Below are 22,282 nucleotides of genomic sequence, written 5' to 3' on the forward strand. Positions count from 1 at the left end.
CATGTTATTGTAGTGTATATTAGGGAAAATATAGAGAAAAACCCTTGGCCTTTTGCTCTAGGAAAACCGGGTAGGGGGTGGGAAAAAGGTCCAATGCATGACCAAGATGCTCTTCACAAAAGCAACTAGGTGTGCATGGCTATCAATTATGTTAATGATTATGCTTCTTCTATATATTATAAAATATAATACAAACCCCAACCCACCCCATTATTTCGGTACATATTGTGTAAAATGGAAAGTCTATTTTACACATTATTTTGTCAATTTGTCACATGTAACATGTTCCATGACATTATGTGTATAAAATGTATTTTTAACAATTAAAAATCAACATATTAATAAAATATGTCACTTATAAAGTTAACCTAGTAATTCATAATTACTTGTACCGTAATGGGTTCCCAAGTCATAAATTACAACATTCTGTATTTATAATAATATATTCATTCCGTTTCAATTGTTTCCATAAACAACAATTTCATCCAAGTAATAAAACAATTCGATTACTTAGACCGTATCTAATTTAATCAAATTACAATGAGACACGTAAATATTACTTCCAAAATCGTCCGTCAATTTTAAGTAATTTAATTAACCCGTATTGTTATACGATCAACTAAATAATCAATTAAGAGTGTTACCCATTAGGTATGACCTAAGGAGATCAACTGATCACCACCGTCACACGACAGTAATGTCAAACTCTAGTCAGCCAATCATTACCGATATGTGTGGACCAGTTGACTGTAAAATATTACTTCCGACATGTATTCTTAAAATGAGACTTAAACATGTGATCATCATGATCGACAGTTGTGATCACATTATTGTCGGAAGACACATATTCCAACAGATTTTGTGCTTAAAACTTGGTGATTTCTTTGCCTAATTCGTTCTTTTTGCTTGTTAATCAATCAAGGTATGAATGTCTATCCTATTTTGATGTTTTTAATTAATTAGAAGCATGTAGGGTGTTGGAAATTGCTGGAAATTCGATCTATGTGGGCTAAATCTTGCTTATGATTGTTGTAATATGATCTAATTGCTTCAATTTATCGTTTATTTTTGTTAACAATGCAAAAATCGTATCAAATGAGGGATCTATGTGACTCGAAATTTCTAGGGTTTGCGATTTTGAAATTGAATTTTGGTTATCTTTAGTATGTAAAAGGCTGAAAATTGGGTAATATATGTTATACATATCATGTTTAGAGTCGATTTTGATGATTTTCCCTCAAAAATTTGCCTTAAAACTCCGTCTTAAAAGTGCCCCAAACTGAAATTCGTTTTGTATTGTTGTGAAATTTGGTTGTTTATGAAGTTATTTTGAAAGTATGATTTTCAGAAGTGGTAGTGATGATGATAATTGGTACCATAAATGTCAAAATCTTTACAGCTGTAGATACCGTCTGATGATTAGAATTGAGAGTTAAACTTATAATTTTGGATTGTTGGTGAAAGTGTGTACTTAGTTGCTTCTTTCTATGATTATACATAAATGTTATACATGTTTTTCAAGTATATGTGGTTTGTATATTTAAGTCATATGTTGAAACAGATGCCGAGACCGACCGTGGGAACCCGTCAGAGCAAAAGGGGAAGGGCTTCTGAGCCCGAGGTAGGAGAGGGGAGTGGACCTACGGTCCCAGCGGTACCGGAGTACCCGTCTGTAGTCTTTGTGGACTTTACCCAAAGGGGTAATTTTGTGGCCTTGCAGAACCGAAAGATGAGACCTACCCGTTGTATAGACACAACCCTTCTGACTGACTTGGGGATTGAGACCGATGTTAGGCACATCTTTGAGACTTTGGGGATGACTGGGTTATATCACCTCCGTAAGCACTCTTATGCCTTCTTGACCCTTGAGTTTATGAGTTCGTTTAAATACGATGCGGTGGAACAAACTGTGGAGTTCCGCCTTATGAACACAAGTTTTCTTCTTACCATGGATATGTTTGCTACTCACCTTGGCCTTGCTAAACCCGCCAAGGGAGCTCTCAGGGATATACCGTCTGAGTGTGGGGTTAGTAGCCTCCTGCCTTGTCTTACGGGTAAATCAGCTCCTACTTCGAGTAACATGTTGATTAACGATATTCAACATGTCACTTTGAAGATTTTCCTTCGTACCTTGACTTGTCTGCTTTATGAGAGGAAGGATGTGAGTAAGTTAAACTCACACGAGTTGATGCTGCTGATGGCGTACTTAACCCCACCCGGTCTCAGAGAGTGACCTTTAATGCCCCTGCTATAGTGTGTGCCAGTCTAGCCCTGATGGCTTCTTCCGACACCCGCTTTCTGAGTTGTGGGGCCATTGCCACTCGGTTTGCAGAGAGGCTGACCACCTTTGAGGCCTCCTCGGCCTACACTCCCTTGACCACCATGGTACCCACCTTGGACCGAGACTATTTCCTCTACCAGAAATGGTTGAGAACCTTGGGGGATGGTAGTTTGGCATGGAGAGTGTGGGGTATGAGTTGGATGCAGATACAAGCTCCTGAGCATCTTCCCGCTACATAGCCTTTACCAGCGGCAGTGGTGCCTGTCGATTCTGACGAAGATGAGGAGAAGGAGCGTCCTACGGGGCAGACGTACCTCATTGACCCAGAGATCCTACAGGTGATGCCCGAGCCGAGGAAAGGAGAGAATGTGAGAGCTGAGGAGGACTGGCCTAGAGTAGGGAGGGGGCCACGCTGAGTGAGGGAGAGGGTGGCTGAGACTCAGCCAGCGCAGCCGGAGCAGCCAGTGCCGCCACAGTACCAGTTTCCTGGTTACCCTTCTTTCTATAGCCCAGAGATGAGCGTGAGCGAGCTTACAAAGAGAGTGTCTTCTACCTTGACACTCCGGAACCTGCACGAGATGGCTTATGTACAGGGAATTGGGACCACGGGAGCTCAGCCGGTGTGGCGGAGAGGTTTCGGGGATGACAGTGGGGTCTTCCATTCTTATGGTATGGATAGGTCCACTTGGGGAGAGCCTCAGTCGTACCCCTATGGTTGTTTGGCCCCTTGGCGCATGGGAGCAGATGCTGGTGTTTGTGGTGATGCGGGTCATGACGCGGCGGGAGCAGGCACTTCTAGTGGTGGCGGTGACGATGAGGTCATGGAGGAGCAGTAGGAGGAGTGATATACTCCATTTTCTTTCTTCTTTGTTTCATGGTTGTAGTGGATATTACTTTGGTTTTCGGTAGGTACTTTTATGGATCTTTGGTTTGTATGGTTGGTGATGTGACCATAATTAGAGCATATTTAGTCCCCGAATTATCCTTGTTCCCATGCTTTTCAGTGCATATTTGGGTCATTTATTGTCTTTAGTCCTTTGTTTTGCATATATTTTGAGGTTTTGTGTCCTTGGTAGGAAAGGAGTGCAAACCTTGCATTTTCATGGCAAAATATAGCTAAATTGATTGAATTCAATGACCAAGCATCAAAGAGAAGACAAGATTAGAAGGCCTTTATACATACTATAGTAGATGGGCAATGATGAGAAAAGATCCTTGCATCCCCGAGGAAATCCTCAAGAATTTTATGAAGGGAAAGGAAGAAAAGAAGAAAGGAAGAAAAGAAAAGAAGCTGTAAGACAATCCGAGCGGATTGTCCACAAGCCGCCCGTCCAAGAGGTAGAATCCGAGCGTCTTCCCCCAGTGGACGCCCGTCCAAAACACTCCCAATCCGCCCGTCTTCCACAGCTGGACGCCCGTCCAGAATCACCACAATCCGCCCGTCCCGTGCCCTGGACGCTCAGATTGTCTGTCAGCCATTTCGTCTTCTACAAGCTTCAAGGAAGGATGCGCATATTTTTCTAAGACCGGCGAAAAGGAGACCGGAGTCTCCCTCGAGACCAGCGATTCCTCAAGGACTTAATCGTCATTTAAGCCCTTAGTAAACCCTAATTTATGTAACTAATCCCCACTATAAATACCCCATTAGGCTAATTAGAAGGGCATGTTCTTCTTAGCAATCTTTAGAGTAGTTAATATCAATCAAATCTCTCTTTAATCTTGTAATCAACATTTAATCAAGTTTTAATACAAGTTTCATTTCCTTAATCTCTCTCTTGTTCATCCTTTGTGTTGGGTAATTGAAGATTATTTGGGTTATTATTGGGAGATTGACAACCTTCCAATCAATCATCAAGTACTTCTATTATTCTTTGCTTTATTATTGGAATCATTAGTAGGTATAATTCTCTTAATCCCTTCTTAATTACTGTTAATTATCTTCATTTATTCATCATGTTTCACTTTGTTGGTATGATTGACAACCTTGCTAGCATGTTCAACATGATAATGAGTGAATAGTTTGCTTAGCTAGGGTTAATGGGTAATTAGGGGAAACCAACATGGGGGATGATTCATGCTTAAATTAATATGTTTTCATAGTTTATTTGCTTGCTTGTTGTGATCTCAACTTATGCACATGTTATGTTTGATGAAATGCGAGCCTATGAATCCTTGCATTTTTTACCCATCACCTATCTTTTCAATGAGACTTGTAAGACATAAACCAACTCGAGTCTCATTAGACCATGCATATAGTTGAGTAGGGAAGATTAAGTCGACTTGTAGGTGTTGTACAATCTAATCGATTCAGCTCCGGGACCCAAACTTTCGTAGGATTGTAAGATATAAACCAACTCGATCCATCACAACAATAATTACTTGCTTATAATTTGAGAATATGTTTGTATGATCAATTCCCATGAATCGCCTATGACCCCATGACACCCTAGTGCCTTTTACCAATTGTTTACATCCCTTTTTAATCATCTTGCTTGTTTACTTTCATTGCTATTTAGTTTAGTGATCTTCTACTTCAAACCCCAAATTGTGACACCCTTAGACACCACTAGTTGCAATAGAAAATCTCATCTCAATTCCCGTCCCTTGGGATCCGACCTTTACTTGCCTCTTTACTAATTGTAGAGTTGTTTGTGAAGTTATAAATTGTGTTTTGGTCTAGGTGCTCCTAACGACAAGTACCGAAAACTAAACCTCCAAGTGAGTACGAGCAAAAATGGCGCCGTTGCCGGGGACGGTGTTAACTTGATTTAGATTTTGTTGTATTGTTATTAGTTGTGTCTTTCTTTGCCTTGGGGAAGTAAAGCTCCTCAAGGTTTGTTCTAATTATTTTCGAGTTGTTTGATATTTTGCATGTCTAGAAGATCACAAGGTAACTTGTTACCCTTTGATCACGAAATTGAAAGGACTTTGACAGCCAATAGAAGATTTGCTAGGAGAACTTTAAGAGGTATTGGTGAGGTTATTCAACCAAACACTATTGAGTTCATCAACCCTTTTGCAAGAGAAGGTGAGGAGAACCCAACACAAAATCCAACACAAAATCAACCCACAATGCCTAAATTTTCATCACATTCCGTACCAACCGAGGAGAACCTACCTAATGGTACTCCCACACCACAACATTTAACCGGAAACTTTATTGCCAAATCCGCATTTATCCAATTAGTCGAAAGAAGCCAATTTGGGGGGATGCCTAGTGAAGACCCTCACTCTCACATGGAGACTTTTTGCGACTATTGTGATGCAATTTCTCAAACCGGTGTAACTCAAGACCAAATTCGATGGGTCTTATTTCCTTTTTCTCTAATTGGCACCGCAAAACAATGGTTTAAAGGCCTTGATAAGGCTACTCTCGGAATTGATTCTTGGAAGAAATTGGCTCTAGCTTTCTACAAAAAGTTCTATCCACCGGAAAAGACTAACATGCTAAGAGCTCAAATTACGGGCTTTAAGCAAAGAGATGAAGAATCTTTGTATGAAGCTTGGGAGCGATTCAAGGGAATTTGTCGCTCATGTCCTCATCATGGACTTAGCGAGTGGTTCTTGGTACAACAATTTTGGAACGGTCTTTATGAAGACTCAAGAAACATTCTCAACATGGGATCAAATGGAATGTTCACCGAAGTTGACGACAATCAAACTTGGAACAAGATTGAGGAAATGGCGGTCCAAAATTCACAATATAGTAGACCTCGCAAGGCTACTAGAGGAGGAAAGCATGAAGTGGACTCTATTACTCAATTGGGTGCTCAACTTAGTGCTCACATTGATACCATCAATTTGAAGTTCGAAAAAGCTATGGCTAGACTTGAAGAAGCCTCAAAATCACCAAAGCAACATGTTAATGCCATGACGGCATCTTCATCAATCCCAAGTGGGATATGTGAGAATTGTGGAACTTTGGGACATGACCAAAGTGAATGTAGGGGAACAAATGAACAAGTGAATGCTTTTCAAGCATACAAGAGTGGTACCCCTTATTCAAACTATTAAATTGAAAACACCAAATTCCACCCAAATCTCTCATACAAAAGCCAAAATGTTCAAAACCCTCAACCAACATACACCCCACCTCCCATGAGAAACCAAAATCAAAGACCCTTTTACAACCAAAACCAAGGTTACCAAAATCAAACTCCATACAATCAACAAAATGACCAAGGTTTTGATGTTCAAAAAGCGGTCCTCCAAATGCAAAAGAATCAACAAGAGTTTTTCACTCAAATGCAAAAGGATAGTCAAGCAAAGGAAATCACCATCAACAACATCCTAGCCCACACCAAAATGTTGGAAACCCAATTGACTCAACTAGCATCTTCAAGCTCACAAAGACAAAAGGGGCAATTACCACCTCAAAGTAATCCCCCGAGACATGAAACGGTTAGTGCCATTCACTTGAGAAGTGGTACGAGGTATGAAGCACCAAAGAGGCAAGTTGACGATGAAGTTGTGGAAGCTAGTGACAAAGAAGAAGTTGTGCAAAACTCCAAGGATGGAGAACCATCAAAAGAAGAAGTTTCAAAGAAAAATGAAGACAAGGCCAAGGAGAAGGAGCCCATTGTGATTAGACTTCCTTTTCCGAGTCGTCAAGCCAAGCCCAAATTTGATGACCAACTTGGAAAATTTATGGAGATTGTGAAGAATTTGGAAGTCTCGATTCCTTTCACGGAATTAATCAATCACTTGCCGGCCTATGCAAAGTACATGAAAGACATCCTTACGAAGAAGAAGTCGATCCGGAAGCTTGAGACTATCGCCTTCACTAAGGTAAGTAGTGCAATACTTCAAGGGAGTTCACCTCCAAAACTTAAAGATCTGGGAAGCTTCTCAATACCGTGTACCATTGGCAACACCACGATCAACAAAGCCTTATGTGATCTAGGGGCTAGTGTGAGTGTTATGCCGTACTCGGTGAGTAAAAGGTTAGGGATGGGAGAGCTTAAATGCACCAATATCACACTCCAAATGGCCGATAGATCGACGAAGACACCATTGGGGATATGGGAAGATGTTCCCGTAAGAGTTGGGAAATTTTTCATCCCGGTGGACTTTGTCATTGTTGACATGGAAGAAGACTCCAATATTCCAATCATTCTAGGTAGACCTTTCTTGCACACCGCGGGTGCGGTGATAGATGTGAAGCATGGAGAGCTCACTCTAGAAGTGGGAGATGAGAGCATAACTTTCAATCTTGACAAGACCATGAGAGCTCCCCGTTTGCATGAGCCGTGTTTTATGGTTGATCATTATAGCTGGAAGGATGATAGGAAGAAGTCGGAATTCCAATGGAAGAAGAAAATTGATGATGCTCCATTCAAATAGCAAGAGAATAGCAACAAAGAGAGCTTGAAAAGCTCACCAAAGTCAAGCAATGAAGAAGATGGCCTCATTGGCCAAGATAAGAAAGAGGGAGAGTTGTCTCTATCAACTCAAGAGATCTTTAGTGATCAAGTAGATGAAGTTTGTGGTCTTTGGGACGATGAGTTTGAAGGGATTTTCAATCCATACATTGGTAATGCTATCGATCAAGACCAATATGAAGGACAACAAGTGCAAAGATCTATTGAGAATCTTTATCATAATAATGAACAAGCTTTTGACTACTTCTTCAAGGTGTTGAGAAACATCAACAACACCTTGGACATGCCCCCATGACATCTCACTAAGGATGAGAGTTTGGTGGAGTCCTCTCCAAACCACCATTTGTAAATATTTCTAACTCCCTAACTTGCATTTTAATTCTTACATTGCATTTTTGCATTTTTTTTTCGCTTTGATCAAGATATTTATCATTTTTGAGAGAAGTGAGGGAGGGACTAATGATTTTATTGATGTGTAGTGCTTTAGCTTAGTGTGGGGATAGCAATTGCCTAGGCTATTCATGCCTTAGTAGTGCCCCTACACTGAAGAACGCGGGATTTGAAGAATTACACGGGATATGCAAGTGCACGGATGGAACTGAATCCGGGTAGACTAGGAGGAATCCGAGCGTCCTTAAGGGGAATCCGCTCGTCTTTTGGGAATCCGAGCGTCTATGGCTGAATCCGTCCGTCCAAATGAGCTGCAAAATTGAAAATTTGGGACTGTTAGAGAATCCGAGCGTCCCAGCAGAGAATCCGCTCGTCTGAAAGAATCCGCTCGTCTTTGCAAGAAGACGCCCGTCTTTTTGCCATTGCAAAATAAGAAAAGTTCCTGTAACAGAATCCGCTCGTCTCTGAAGAAATCCGCTCGTCCTGCAACTGAATAATCCGCTCGTCTTCTCTGAAAGACGCTCGTCTTTAGGCGAGATTTCTTGAACCCAGATTGAGCAGAATCCGAGCGTCCCGAAGGAAATCAGCTCGTCTTCCCCCTACAGTTTGAAAATTTCGGGTGTTTTTAAATACCCTTCCCACATTCATTCATTCATTCATACATTCAAAACACTACCCATAAACCCCAAAACCCAAAACCCTCATCCTCTCCATCACCAAAAACAAGATTTCCTCAACCAAATTCAACAAAATCATATCCAAACTTCCTTACAACAACAATTAATCACTCCTTTTACCACAATAATCAATCCAAGCACCAAAATATTCAACCTTTGAGTCGATTTTTGAAATACAAAGGCAAATACTTTCATCTTAAAATCGATTTGGGTATAATTGGAAATTGAAGATTTTCAATCTTTTCTTGGTATAATCATCAATGGCAAGAACAAAAGGGTCAACAAAGGCACTCAAGGCAAAGGCACTCTCAAAAAGGCAACAATGCCTTCAAGCAAAGAAAGCTTCAATGGCTATGGTGGTTGCTAGTGCAAACTTGGAAGTTCAACAACAACAAGATCCTCCCTTGGAAGCAACAACAACAACTCCGGAAATTGCTCAATTATCAAACTATCCGGAGGTAATTTTCATTTCTAACTCCCATAGGGATACATTTGCCAAGTATGCTTAGAAATCCATTCTACCCACCAAATTCATATGTGAAGATGCCTTGAACAAATTGGGTGTCCTTGAGCAAACAAAAGCCTTCTTTGAAACCATGGGGTTGGGAAAATTGTTCACTACAAGAGAATTGACATACCCCTCCCTTACCTTGGAATTATGGAGTTCATTGAAAGTGACTAAGGTAGAGACTAGAACATATATCGAGTTTCGCCTTGCCAATGTGAATTGGCGCATCACCTTTGATGTTTTGAGTAAAGCATTAGGTCTTAGTGATACACCGTACTATCATAAGAAGCCCGAAAAGTATGACCCCTCTCCTCTTTGGGAGGCAATTTCCGGGAAGAAATTTGAGAACTTTCATGCTTATCGCGCTCTATTAGTCCACCATCCGGGCATTAGAGTGTGGCACAAGGTCATCGGGAATACTATAATTGCAAGAAAAGACACTAATCACTTTACAAAGCTCGATTTTGTTCTACTTGAGTCGGCCTTAAATGTTGGAAGGGAATTCACCAAGCCTTACAATGCTCTAAGGCTCTTGGTGGAAAGATGGTTCAATGTTGATTGTGGTAAGGAAGGCACCGCTTTTATCGTAAATGGAGGTCTAGTTCACTACTACAGATACAGGCTATAACAACGGGTAAAAACCGTGGTAAAAACAAAAAGCGGACGTTGTTAAAGCGGCCGTTGTAAAAGGTATTTACAACGGTTAGGTTATTTACCTAAACCGTTGTCGAAAGTATTAACCACGGTTAAAAGCCATTGTTGTTGCGTGTAAGCCGTTGTGGAAAGTGTTTCAAAAATTTGGTGGGAATAATATAACAACGGTTGTCATATGTATAACCGTTGTTGTAACTTTCCCTCCAAAATTGAAATTTGTAGTAACAACGGGTATATGCTACATACCCGTTGTTTAAATTTTTATTAAAACGGTTCTTAGTTTAAAACCCGTTGCTGTAACGTTCCCTCCAAAATTGTGAAGACTTTTAACAACGGTTCTTCGTTTAAAACCTGTTGTTGAATATTATGCGCGGTATTTGTGAAAGGTATTCACAACGGGTTTTATTTTAGTAACCGTTGTTAAAGGTCTTCACAACGGTTTTTTTTTTAGTAACCGTTTTTATTACGAACTCCTAATGTTTTTAAAAATTAAATTTGTTTCATGCCATTCAAAACCTCGCATATATCAAAAGACACCATATACCAAAGACCAAAGATAAATCACAATTTGAGTTCATCGAACTCAATAGATTCAATTCAACCAACAAAGAACATCATATATATATATATATATATATATATATATATATATATATATATATATATATATATATATATATTATATATATATATATATATATAGGGTCGAGATCCGGTGAGAACCACCCATATAATGAGAACCATTAGAACCACCCATATCTTAGATCTAATAATTTTACAAAAGGCTGAACCAAACTCTAAGGAACTTCGACGCACCCCCCAAACACTCTGATTTCATTCATTTTTCATTTTTCCTTTATCTCACATCTTTGTTTCTTTCTCTCTCTTCGACTAACTCAGCCTTTTATCTGACGATCAATGGATCTTGATGCTCCGACAAGGTAAATTTTCGATATTGTTATTCGTCGATTAAATTAATTGACTTTAGAGTTTGATTATTTGTTTAAAGTCGTAAAAATAAATTAGGTTTTTTAAATTAGGGCTTCGTGCATTAGATTGTGGAAATTGGAAATTTAGGGATGGGGAATTTGATACATTACCTAAATTGGTTGAAATAGTAAAATCAGCGACTGAATTTCGTGAATTAGATAGTCTTTATTATCGCCAGAGCATTAGTTATGTGCATCTAATTTCTGTTTAGATGCATCAAATTAGGGTTTCCTGAATTGAAGTTTAGGTAATTGAAAAATTAGGGTATGGAGAATTCTGAAATTACCCAAATTGGGGGAAATAATGAAATTGGGGACTTAATTTCATGAAAAAAGAGCAAGTATAATCATCAAATTAAGGTCAAATTTCAGTTTGATTGATTTTTATTTTTATTTTTATAGGAAATGTCTGTTCATCCATAGCATGCTAATTGCTAATAATGAATGTTTTTGTTGTTCACTGAATTGTTTAGAGGGAAGACTGTGCAACAGAATCACTGATAAACTCTACAGATCACTGTCAACAATTATTTAATGACTTCCACAGCCCCACACATGTTTCCGTCTCTCAATCCACTTCCTCACCAGAGACCAGTCCTACAACAACCATTCACCACTTTGTGTCTCAAAATACCTCTCACACTGAATCATCTAGTAATTGCAAAGACGAACCCGTTCTCCCTCATCAAACTGAAACTAATACTGAACTCAAAACTTATCATCATACACTGGATGTCAATATCACTTCACCTTGTACAACACAATTACCCCTCATTCTTAACTCAACCACAAATGCAATCACCAATACAGATCATTTGATCACCAATGATTTACCTTCCTTTCTTGAAGAAAACCCTAATTTTGAGTCTACTCCAATTCCAGCTGTTTATGACCCTAGCATAGCTTCTCAATCACCCGATGACCAACCTCTTCAAGAGTTGGTGACTCCTGAATTAGGCTGCTTGTGTCAGATACTACCCAAGCACAGCCTGAAGAGAGTTTACATATTGGGGATGACCCTAGCGTAGCATTCGATATTCTGCTTTCATATACAATTGCAGTAATTGGAGATCTAAAATACACTGATTCTCATGAATGGGTCAAAGTCGAGGGTAATTCGGCTACCGTGGGGATAACAGACCACGCTCAAGACCATTTGGGTGACGTAGTCTATGTGGAGTTGCCTGAAGAGGGAGCTACTGTCACTCAGAGCAGTGCATTCGGTGCAGTGGAGAGCGTCAAGGCTACTAGTGATGTTAATGCTCTGAGTGATGTTATGAAGAAGAGGGGATGATGATCTATTAGAGAATGATGAAGAAGAAGACGATAGAGACATGTTCAGTTTGCTTAAACATGGTGAAGAACTCCTAGAACTGTTCTGAAGCCTTCATATCGGTAGATGCATCACATTAAAAAATCATGGTGAAACCGGGTGCTGTAATTTCTTTGACCAGCACTTGGATGGTGCAGACTGCAGAGAGATGGCTAATCCAAGGTAGAGTATAATTTAAAGTATATTTTTTTCTTGTGCTTTTTCTTGTCATAACTTCACTAAAAAAATTAATAATTGTCCAATGGACATTTATTATGCGTTTGTGACCGATAAACAGTTGTAATTAGGTACCCTCGAAAGTGAGAAGTTTTATGTGGTATGCGTGTTAAATTGCTCCCTTGTGGCTTGTATCTGCAAAGGCGAGTTGAAGACAGAGAGCCAACTTGTTTTCGATATCAGGTGGCTATTGAAAGTGATATTCATGCTCTAATTACGTGTCCTTTCGTACAGGAAATATGGAATGCAGCTAATGTGGAAGAAATGGATGAATGGAATCATGAGGGCTGCATCGAAAGAGTTGGAATTAAGCAAGTTACAGTAGTTCTCTTACTCATACAGTATAATAGTATATGGCTTTGTGATATTTGGGATGAGGCTTTGTGTTTCGATGATGCTTATGAATTCTTTGGTTTGAATAGGAAAGGAGTTATTATAAGTGGCGCGCAGTTTGGACAAACTGAGATCAGACTTGTGTTATGGCCAAGGATGGATTATGAAGGTGGAAGTAAGCGATGGTGGAGAACTTAATGCCTTGATGGATTCTGACAAGTACAGCCAATTCTGTGAGGAAGAAGATGCAAAGCATTGACTTGACTTTGGTTTGAGATTTATTTTTTCAAGTTCTGTTAGCTTAATATCATTCGAATTTTGTTTCCAGTAATAATTTCGGTTTTGGTTGAGCATTGTTTGAATTGTGTACAATATGTTAAGAAAAATATCTTTCTTGGGCAAGTGCCTAGTTATCGAGAGTTGCACTAGTTGGTAACGTCGTGAGTGTCTCTTCCAATATTTTGCCTAGCATTAACAACGAAGTATTAATTTTGATGTTTGATCCTCATTCTTAACAGCTGTTTATGACCCTAGCATAGCATTCGATATTCTGCTTTCATATGCTAGCCTAGTCACACTTCGTCTTCCTAATTAACCACCTATCTTAATTTTGATGTTTGATCCTGTTTTTGCTAGAAATGTGTTGTGGTGTATGTTGATTATTATTCAATTCGTATAATTTCAAGCCAATTAGCTCAAATGGAAGAGCATTGTGCAATGCACAAGATGTGGGTTCAACTCCCACATTGGCTAGGAAGTACCAGTGTTTCTTTTACATTGAGATCACCAAAGACCAGAATGTATGGTCATAGTTTCTATGCATAAGCTAGTCTTTGAACTTATGATCACTACAAAGCTATTACATTGCCTCCTTGACGCTCTTGTTGCACGTGCGACCTGCTCGTCATTGACCAAGTATGATTACAGGCTGTTTAATCTTCGCTGCAATGTACCACTTGCATCTCGACAAGTTGCAATCAGGAGACTTGTTATTTAATAGGCTATATGGGATTCGAACCCATACCTTTGTGCAAAATTACACATCGCTCTACCATTGAGCTAATAGCCTTTAAAATAAGACAAACAAAGATGAAATGAGAGTTATACACAAAACAATCGCTCCAAACACTTAAATCAAATTATATAATAGAATGAGAATAAGTGTAGTCTCCCAAGTCCCAACTTCAAGTCCCAACTTCAAGCTGCCAATCCATGTATAGTCTTCTTGATTCTCAGGCAGTGTAGTGGCTAAGTAATAAAAGATGCAAGCTACAGTATGTGTACATTAGAGTTTGATAGCAAGGAGCTTCATAATCCTTGTGAAAAAAATACTTTATCCTAATATCTTGATTATGGGTTGTTTAATGCACATAGGAACTTATTTCATGTACATAGAATCTTATTTCATGCACATAGAACCTTATTTAATGCACATATAATCTTATTTCATGCCCACATAAAATTAACGTCCTTAACCAACAATAATTAGTATCATAAGATAACCAACTGATGCAATTGAAGAACTTTTTAATGCACATAAAACCTTATTTCATGCACATAGAACCTTATTTCATGCACATAGAACCTTATTTCATGCACATAGACCTTATTTCATGCCCATTTAACACTTATTTCATGCACATAGAACCTTATTTAATGCACGTATAATCTTATTTCATGCATGTACGCGGTTGTTTAATGCACATATATTACTTTTTCATGCATCTACAAGGCTACTTCGTGCATTGATAAGTCTATTGCACCCCAAACCCTAACCATTATTATTGGGACAAACAATGCGAGAATATTGTCTTAAAATTTAGGACGGACCCGCCTAATCCAACTCTAAACTCTTTCCCTTATTATACTTTTTCATGCATCTACAAGGCTATTTTTACCATTACGGTTGGGGATCAAAAATAAAAAATACAAGCACACATTCAAACGGGGATCAAATACAAAAGAAAAAAAAAAGACGAAACGATGCAGATTTTACATATTTCATGCATGTACAAGGTTGTTTAATGCACATATATCACCTTTTCATGCATCTACAAGGCTATCATATGCACTGATAAGGCTATTTAAGCCTAAACCCTTACCATTCATGCTTTTCTAACATAAATGATGCAAACAGAAGCTTGGAAATGAATCTCCAAGGGAATGAACTATAAATCATCGTAAAACTGATTTCCTAATCACCAATAAAACCGGTTTGCTAATATATATTGCTAGAAATTTTAATTTGATTGTTTGAAAGTAAATAACACAACTTATGGCAGATTAAACAACACCTCTTAACATTAAACTAATTGTCTTAGCAAAAGATAAGGCAGTGTCTTTTCCGTTAATTTGATATTAAGCTAATATGCCGTTCATAGTAATTCAATCTCTTACCACTTTGAACAACAACAAATATTTATACGAACTTTTCTTCTAACTTTTAAGGTCATACTTCATCCCTTATAGTTGAAATCAGCGAGAACAAAGGTAGTAGTAATATCCATATCCGCAATGACACCTATCTCCTTAACCTTCTTGACCGAGGGAGTATAATCTTATTCCAATGATAAGAATAACAAGATACAACTGCCAGTGTGCAAAATCACAGATATCCTAACATAGCTCAGTGCAATATAACTAACATCCTCCTAACTCGAAGAATAACTATCCCTAACTCTAACTGAAATAAATCCAATCGACAAATCATGGGACACATGAGTAATAGTTCACTGAAAACGCCTATAAAAAAACAAGGAAATAGTTAACTGAATCACTATGACTATAAACAGTAGGGCACTTGACACTGGTAAACAACTCGGTTACAAGTATCAGACGCCACACTGCTATTTTGGGAAAAAGTATAATGTTTTTGGACTAAAATGAAGTTTTGGAGGAGTTTCGTGCTGTGTCAGATGAGTGCAGTATGAGGCAACTTACACGTAGCAAAAGTGAGGTGTCGAAGTAACGTAGGCATTTGACAATAAAAAAACGGCAATGATTAATACTAAAGCATTGCACTATCCTACATTTCAACTACAGTCTACAACCCAATAAAAAATCGCATCTTGCTCACGGTATAAGATGTAATTCTCTGCTCTATATACCCTTATCAGAATGACAAAGTCGCCAAGTACCCCATTTATCAAGAAATTCTTACTGTCTGTCGAGTAGCAGTAGCCAGTAGGCTTCATCAGTGAGACACTCACGGCTGACCAACAATAAACAACTTAAACCAACTCGCCATCTGGTTTTTTATCACTCACAAATCAACATGTGACAATAGTTTCAACACATAAACCAATTTCTGTAATTCTATCTCCTTAACCTTATAGTCAATCAGATATACAAAGTTAACCTTATAGTCTTCCCAACCACAATGACAACTATATCCTTAACCTTCTTGACCGCAGTGGCATCGAAAGGCGGTCAATACCCTTCCAAAACCCTAGAGCCAGTAGTAATATCCATATCCGCTGTACAAATATTATCCTTGACGCCAACCAACACACCGGCCAAGGGGCCAAAATAAATTATAGTTGAAATCAGCGAGAACAAAGGTAGAAGAAAGATTGAAGTCGGATGTATAAAGTAATTTGCTCGAAATCACAGTAATGTCGGTTGATTATTGTAGGGTAGAATGAACATGAGCTTCAACTAAACATATAAGAACAATAAATTAGCTTAATAGGAAAATTTCTGGGAAATTAGGGTTAATTGCAGGACACAAATTGATGAATCTCAGATAAAAAATACATGAATGAACAAATTAGGGAAAGCATGGAGTATAATCGACATTACCTGAATTTGCAGAAATGTGCGGTGGAAGGAGCGAAAATGGTGGTGATCGATGAGTTCAACCCTAATTTGAGAAGTGGTTTGAGAAGAGTCGAAAATATGGTGATCGGAGAGTGATATGATCGGAGAGGATGATTGGAGAGGACGATCTAAGCGAGAGAAAGAGGATTTGTGAAAGTGATGGAGTTTGGAAGGTTTGGGGGTGGGGGGTCTGATGGCGTTGAAATTTTCGAGAATTTATTTACCAACAATAATCTTAATCTTTAAATTTCAGTTAGATCCAAGGGCTGTGAGTTGTTCTCACAGTTCTCATTATCTTGACGGTTCTCATAGGATCCCGAATCTATATATATATATATATATATATATATATATATATATATATATATATATATACATATATATATACTTACAAGGAGTTAAATTTACATGAACTAATCAGCATTCCCTAACTTCAACAAAATTTTTACTAATAAGCTGATCTAAACTCTGAGTATCATGCATTTCTATTTTCTAAGACGTATTTGCCCAACATGTCCCTTACCTCGTCTATATCTACACTTGAGTACTGTTGAATCTCTTGTGACGGGTTGATTACATACTGCGGAAAAAACAAAGACAAGACATTATTGTAACAACATCAAATACTGCATAGCAACATCATGGTATAGCAGCAAGCAGACAACATCAGCTCTAATTTAAAAAAAGTAATAAACAAATTATTAAATTACTAACCTTTTATGGAATAAGGATATATCTTCGCCTAATAATCTCCAACATGAATCGGCAAACGTAGTATCCACATTGTATGCTATCCGGCTGGCGAGGGGCCTATTATTACATAAAAACAAACAGACGAGAGAAGGCTCACATCAGAATCTTGAACTTTAGGTATTGTATTAGTATTAAACACAGATTTTTGCACTTAATGTATTGTATTTGAGCACGTACCCCTGTTATCGTAATAAAATCAGGACCATCAACAGAATCTTTCGTGGGTTGATCCTGATCGTTAGCTTTTCTCTTCGCAAAGGCCCTTTTTTAAAAAAAAAAAAAAAAAAAGAGGCAGACACTCATTTTTTTAGGGGCAAAAATGAGCTTTTTGCTATAAATAAAAATTGAAACTTAATGTTATTATAAATAAATCAGTATTATAAACTTACTTATTAATCAAGCGCTTAAAAGTCTCGCTTGGTGGATTATGTATAGAGTCCAACCAAAAGACTTTCTTCTTTGTCGGCATGATGGCTGCTAGCACCCAATGAGTCCTACATCAAGAGACATCATCATTATTAACAAGTACATATATTAGTTATGAAAATGCAATTGTAGGGGGAAACGTAATATTAATTTGTTTATTACCCTTTTTCATTATAAGCGGCAAAAATCAGCTTCTTGGGTGTCGCCAATTGCTGAGCAATATAATCTACCCGTTCTTCGAACGAGAATTCCGGAATAAATAAAGATAAAACATAGGGGCACAGGAATCCGTATTGATCAACTGGAATGTTCTTCTCGGGGATCACTCTCAATTTCAATATCCTACATTATTACGGTATTAATTCCGGTATTTAATTAAAACACTATCTAGTAGTCAGAATATTAGAATATGAAATTATTTATTAAGAAACTTACTTCATCCAAACAAATACGTGTTGGACATCAATCAGGTCTAGGCCAGCCCAAATGGCTAGCATATCCCATGACATAAGTGCTTCGCGCTCAACCCCTAGAATATCCTCCTCGAGTGGAATAATTATCAATTGCTCGGTTTCTATGCGACGGCCAGCCTCCTCATGCAGTTTCCTCATCGTGGTCGTTCTTACTTTTTGCATGTAATCCTTCCCACTATATTGTGTGTTGTTTATACTCCTAACTTCTTTCAGGTCGGGGAAATAATGATTCTTTGATTTTGTGCTACTACCACCAGCCTACACATGTAGATAATTAAAATAATAAAAATTCCAAAGGTAACATATCCTAGTTGGAGTAATAAAAATAAAAGCGTACTTAACTAAATACCTCGTCAACCTGCTCTTTCAATGATGAGGTAGTAGTAGCAGGGGACTTAGGCTTATCAGTCTTTTTTGTCCCCTACACAAAATTACCATGCATGCTTTTTAGAAATACAGACAAAATATAAGGGAGCGAGGTTTTTAAAAAAATGGAGAAGTTAATTAAATACCTCATCAAGTTATTGTATGGACGAGGTAGTTGGCATGTCCGGGGACTTAGGCTTATCCGCCTTAGCCGACTTTTCTGTTCCCTACATACAAAAAATTTCCATGCTTTTTAGAAATACAGAAACAAAAAAAAATTAAAGGGAGGTTTTCATAAAAATGGAGAAGTTAATTAAATACCTCATCAAGTTGTTGTCCCGACGAGGTAGTTGGCATGTCCAGGGACTTAGGCTTATCCGCCTTAGCCGGCTTTTCTGGTCCCTACATACAAAAAATTTCCATGCTTTTTAGAAATACAGAAACAAAAAAAAATTAAAGGGAGGTTTTCATAAAAATGGAGAAGTTAATTAAATACCTCATCAAGTTGTTGTCTAGACGAGGTAGTTGGCATGTCCGGGGACTTAGGCTTATCCGCCTTAGCCGGCTCTTCTGTTCCCTACATACAAAAAATTTCCATGCTTTTTAGAAATACAGAAACAAAAAAAATTAAAGGGAGGTTTTCATAAAAATGGAGAAGTTAATTAAATACCTCATCAAGTCCCCGGACATTAGGCTTATCCGCCAAAGCCGGCTTTTTTGTTCCCTACAAAAAAAAAATAACATATAAATTTAACATATAAAAACATTCAACAATTAAAAATGTAACATATATAAAAAGGTATTTCTTCTAACCCCAATCGCTTTTTCTTTGAGGCGGAGACGACCGAGCTAAGTAGATGTGAGTTTCAGGCCATTGGATGAAACTCCCAACCGCATCTCCCAGAATGGTAATGTCGTCACGAATCGGGACAGTGCGGTTGAAAGTTTTCATGGCCTAGAAAGACGTAGTTATCTCTACTTTTCTATGATGCGGCAAAAGTTTTTCGCCATGAACTACTACGATTACATACCGCTGATTTGGTTTGCATTTCTACGAGACCCCGCCAACACGCACATTTGGATTTTCGAATTTAGGGTCGCAAGAATAACTGCTACCCTCTTGTTTACTACCAAGAATATACACATACATTATTATATCCCAAAATTTAATCGAATTCATATAAATTTAACTAATTAAACACTTCATGTATGCATACCTTATCGAAAACAGGAATCGACTTGAAGGGGATCTATGTTTGTTTTCCAAAGAACCGTCTTTTCAAGTTGCATCTCCTTTCGGACCCATTATTTACCTAATAAAATTAACCAATGGCACGATGTCAGAAGTTATAGCATTAGAGCTGGCAGGGAACACACCCCCTGATCTTACCCAAAAAAAAAAAAAAAAGAAAATTAAGGAAGTATTAGGTGGTACCTGATCGGCTTTAGTTGTTCTGACTTGAAGCATTAGGTACCGATCTTTCGAATCTCGTTTGACCGATACTTCCTTCTCATGTATTGCCAAGGTAGTAGCGGCCTCTTGACCAATCTGTTGTACCTTATTACCCCCTTTGTTAATGACATCCTCCATCATCTTCACTTCTTCTTCGGAAAGCTTGCCTCCAAAGATTCAACTTTAGTAGTACGGATGCCATTAATCGAAGTCGCGCGCCAAGAATGTAATGTTTCAGCAATTTTTATCCCAACAATAACATGTGAATTGAACTTAAATGAAAATAATAGAATAAATGGTACCATGTCAGCCTTCTCAGACTTAGTCTTCCTTTTCTTCTTTATCGAGGCAGTTGTCCCATAATATTTCGTTACTCCAACCTGTAACGGGACGCCCCTCAAACGACCTGGATGTTCGGGTCGGCCGATCGCTCTAGCAAGAACGTCATTACGACCACTAGGAGTGAATTTCCCTTCTTCTACCTCTTTCAATACGTTGTCCTATAATATATTAAATAAACTTCAAATTATATTTGTGTCTAAAATAATAAAGTTAGTAATGAACTCGTCTTAATAAAATAATGCTTACTATGTTGGCCAACACTTCCTCATCATATTTGTCACGCGACGACCGGGATCCTTTAGGCGTGTGCCCTTCTTTATAAGTTACATGCCGATCCAAGTTGGTCACTCCCTTTGCCACCTACACATTAACATGGTAATATTTATACATGTAAATGTGTATCAATGGAAGTCCAAGTGTGATTAAAAAACTAAAGTCTCACAGGCCGGGGAATAATGCATGCTACTTACGAGGTTCTCTTCTATCTTTCTGTAACCGCCTCGAGAACCATACCATTTCCCCTTCTTGCATGAAATGTTAGCACGATTTCTTCTGCTAACGGCCTTCAAATAATTATATTAAAGCGCAAGTAGATGAGATAATAAAAAGATTATATAAAGGACTCATTAATTAAAAAAATGATAGGTAAATCGTTAAAAGGCGAGGATATTTAACCTGAAACTTCTCGTAGTTATCATCTCTTTGAAAAGATCCCATTGTTCGATCGATGGTGGGACACTTGTTTTCCGTTGGGCTCTTACGCATCTCCCCGTTGCCTTGTCCACATACAACCAATCCCTAGCAACGTCACACCTCCACCGCTTCGTGGACATCCGCTGCCTTATGCATTAAATACGTATCATGGCTTTCATCGGGTATAATAAAGCCTTCCTTTACACGAGCCAAGTATAACTCCGCCAATTTTGGATTCAAACTTCTAACATCATCTAAATGGATAGGCACAAACTGTCTTGTGCAACATCCAATCCAACTGGAGAAATAACCCGCATTTGGACCAGTAGGGAAACCCTTTGAGCTCCATGTTATTTCCATCGACTCTTTAGCGGCTATAGCTGCAAGGACTTTCGGGCACTTCGTAGCACCCCTCTCACCAGGCTTATTATCCTCAGGCTTATTATTCTTTTGACTTCTTTTCCGTTTTTCACCCATGATAATCCTAAAACCCAAATATGAATGATATAGGAAATGAACAACTTAACAACGTACATGCAGAGTATTATCTAAAACCCTAAACCCTAATAGGAATAAAAATTTAAAACAACAGATTGAGCTTCTAAAATCCTAAACCCTAATAAGAGGAGTGAAGTAGATGATGCGGGATGATAAAGATAACAAAGAAGACGAAAAACAATCAGATGCATGAAAAAGAAAAAAGATGATCGTCTTAAAACCCTAATGACGAAACACAAAATTAAAGTGAACATACCTGATGATGATGATGATGATAAAGAGAACGAGCAGGATGATAAGGGAAGGCAACAGAATCTGGGCGTCGGAAACTGGGCGACGACCGGCAACGAGAATGTAGAAAGCGAGGAAGAGAGAAGAATAAACTCATGATACCAACGGTTGAACTGGTGTTGTGTGTGTTTGTGTGGTATGATGTATGTGTTTGTAAATTAGTTTTTTATTAAGACAAACTATTGACAACGGGTGCTCAAAGCAAAACCGTTGTTATATGTTAATAACAACGGGTCAATAAAAGTCAACCGTTGTCAAAACTTTATTACAACGGTTAAAATATACCCGTTGTAATATATTTTCACCAAATTTGCGCCAAAATGAAATATGTCAAAAAAATCAATGACAACGGGTAGGGGTACTACACCCGTTTTTGAAAGTAATAACAACGGGTAATGTAACAATA

The 22,282-nt window shown here is 38.3% G+C and overlaps 1 long non-coding RNA gene and 1 other non-coding gene across 2 annotated transcripts; both read right to left on the reverse strand.

Moving 5' to 3' along the window:
* Positions 1 to 5,725: 5,725 nt before the first annotated feature.
* On the reverse strand, positions 5,726 to 5,832 carry LOC141654190 (small nucleolar RNA R71). The gene has a single exon (XR_012547754.1). It is a non-coding gene; the product is annotated as a small nucleolar RNA R71 (small nucleolar RNA).
* A 14,679-nt stretch (positions 5,833 to 20,511) lies between these two features.
* LOC141652313 (uncharacterized) lies at positions 20,512 to 20,946 on the reverse strand. The gene is made up of 3 exons (XR_012547128.1): positions 20,865 to 20,946; positions 20,641 to 20,754; positions 20,512 to 20,552 (listed from the first exon to the last, which is right to left on the reverse strand). It is a non-coding gene; the product is annotated as an uncharacterized LOC141652313 (long non-coding RNA).
* Positions 20,947 to 22,282: the final 1,336 nt, after the last annotated feature.

Source organism: Silene latifolia, chromosome 4 (assembly GCF_048544455.1).
Source record: "Silene latifolia isolate original U9 population chromosome 4, ASM4854445v1, whole genome shotgun sequence".
NCBI classification, from domain to species: domain Eukaryota; kingdom Viridiplantae; phylum Streptophyta; class Magnoliopsida; order Caryophyllales; family Caryophyllaceae; genus Silene; species Silene latifolia.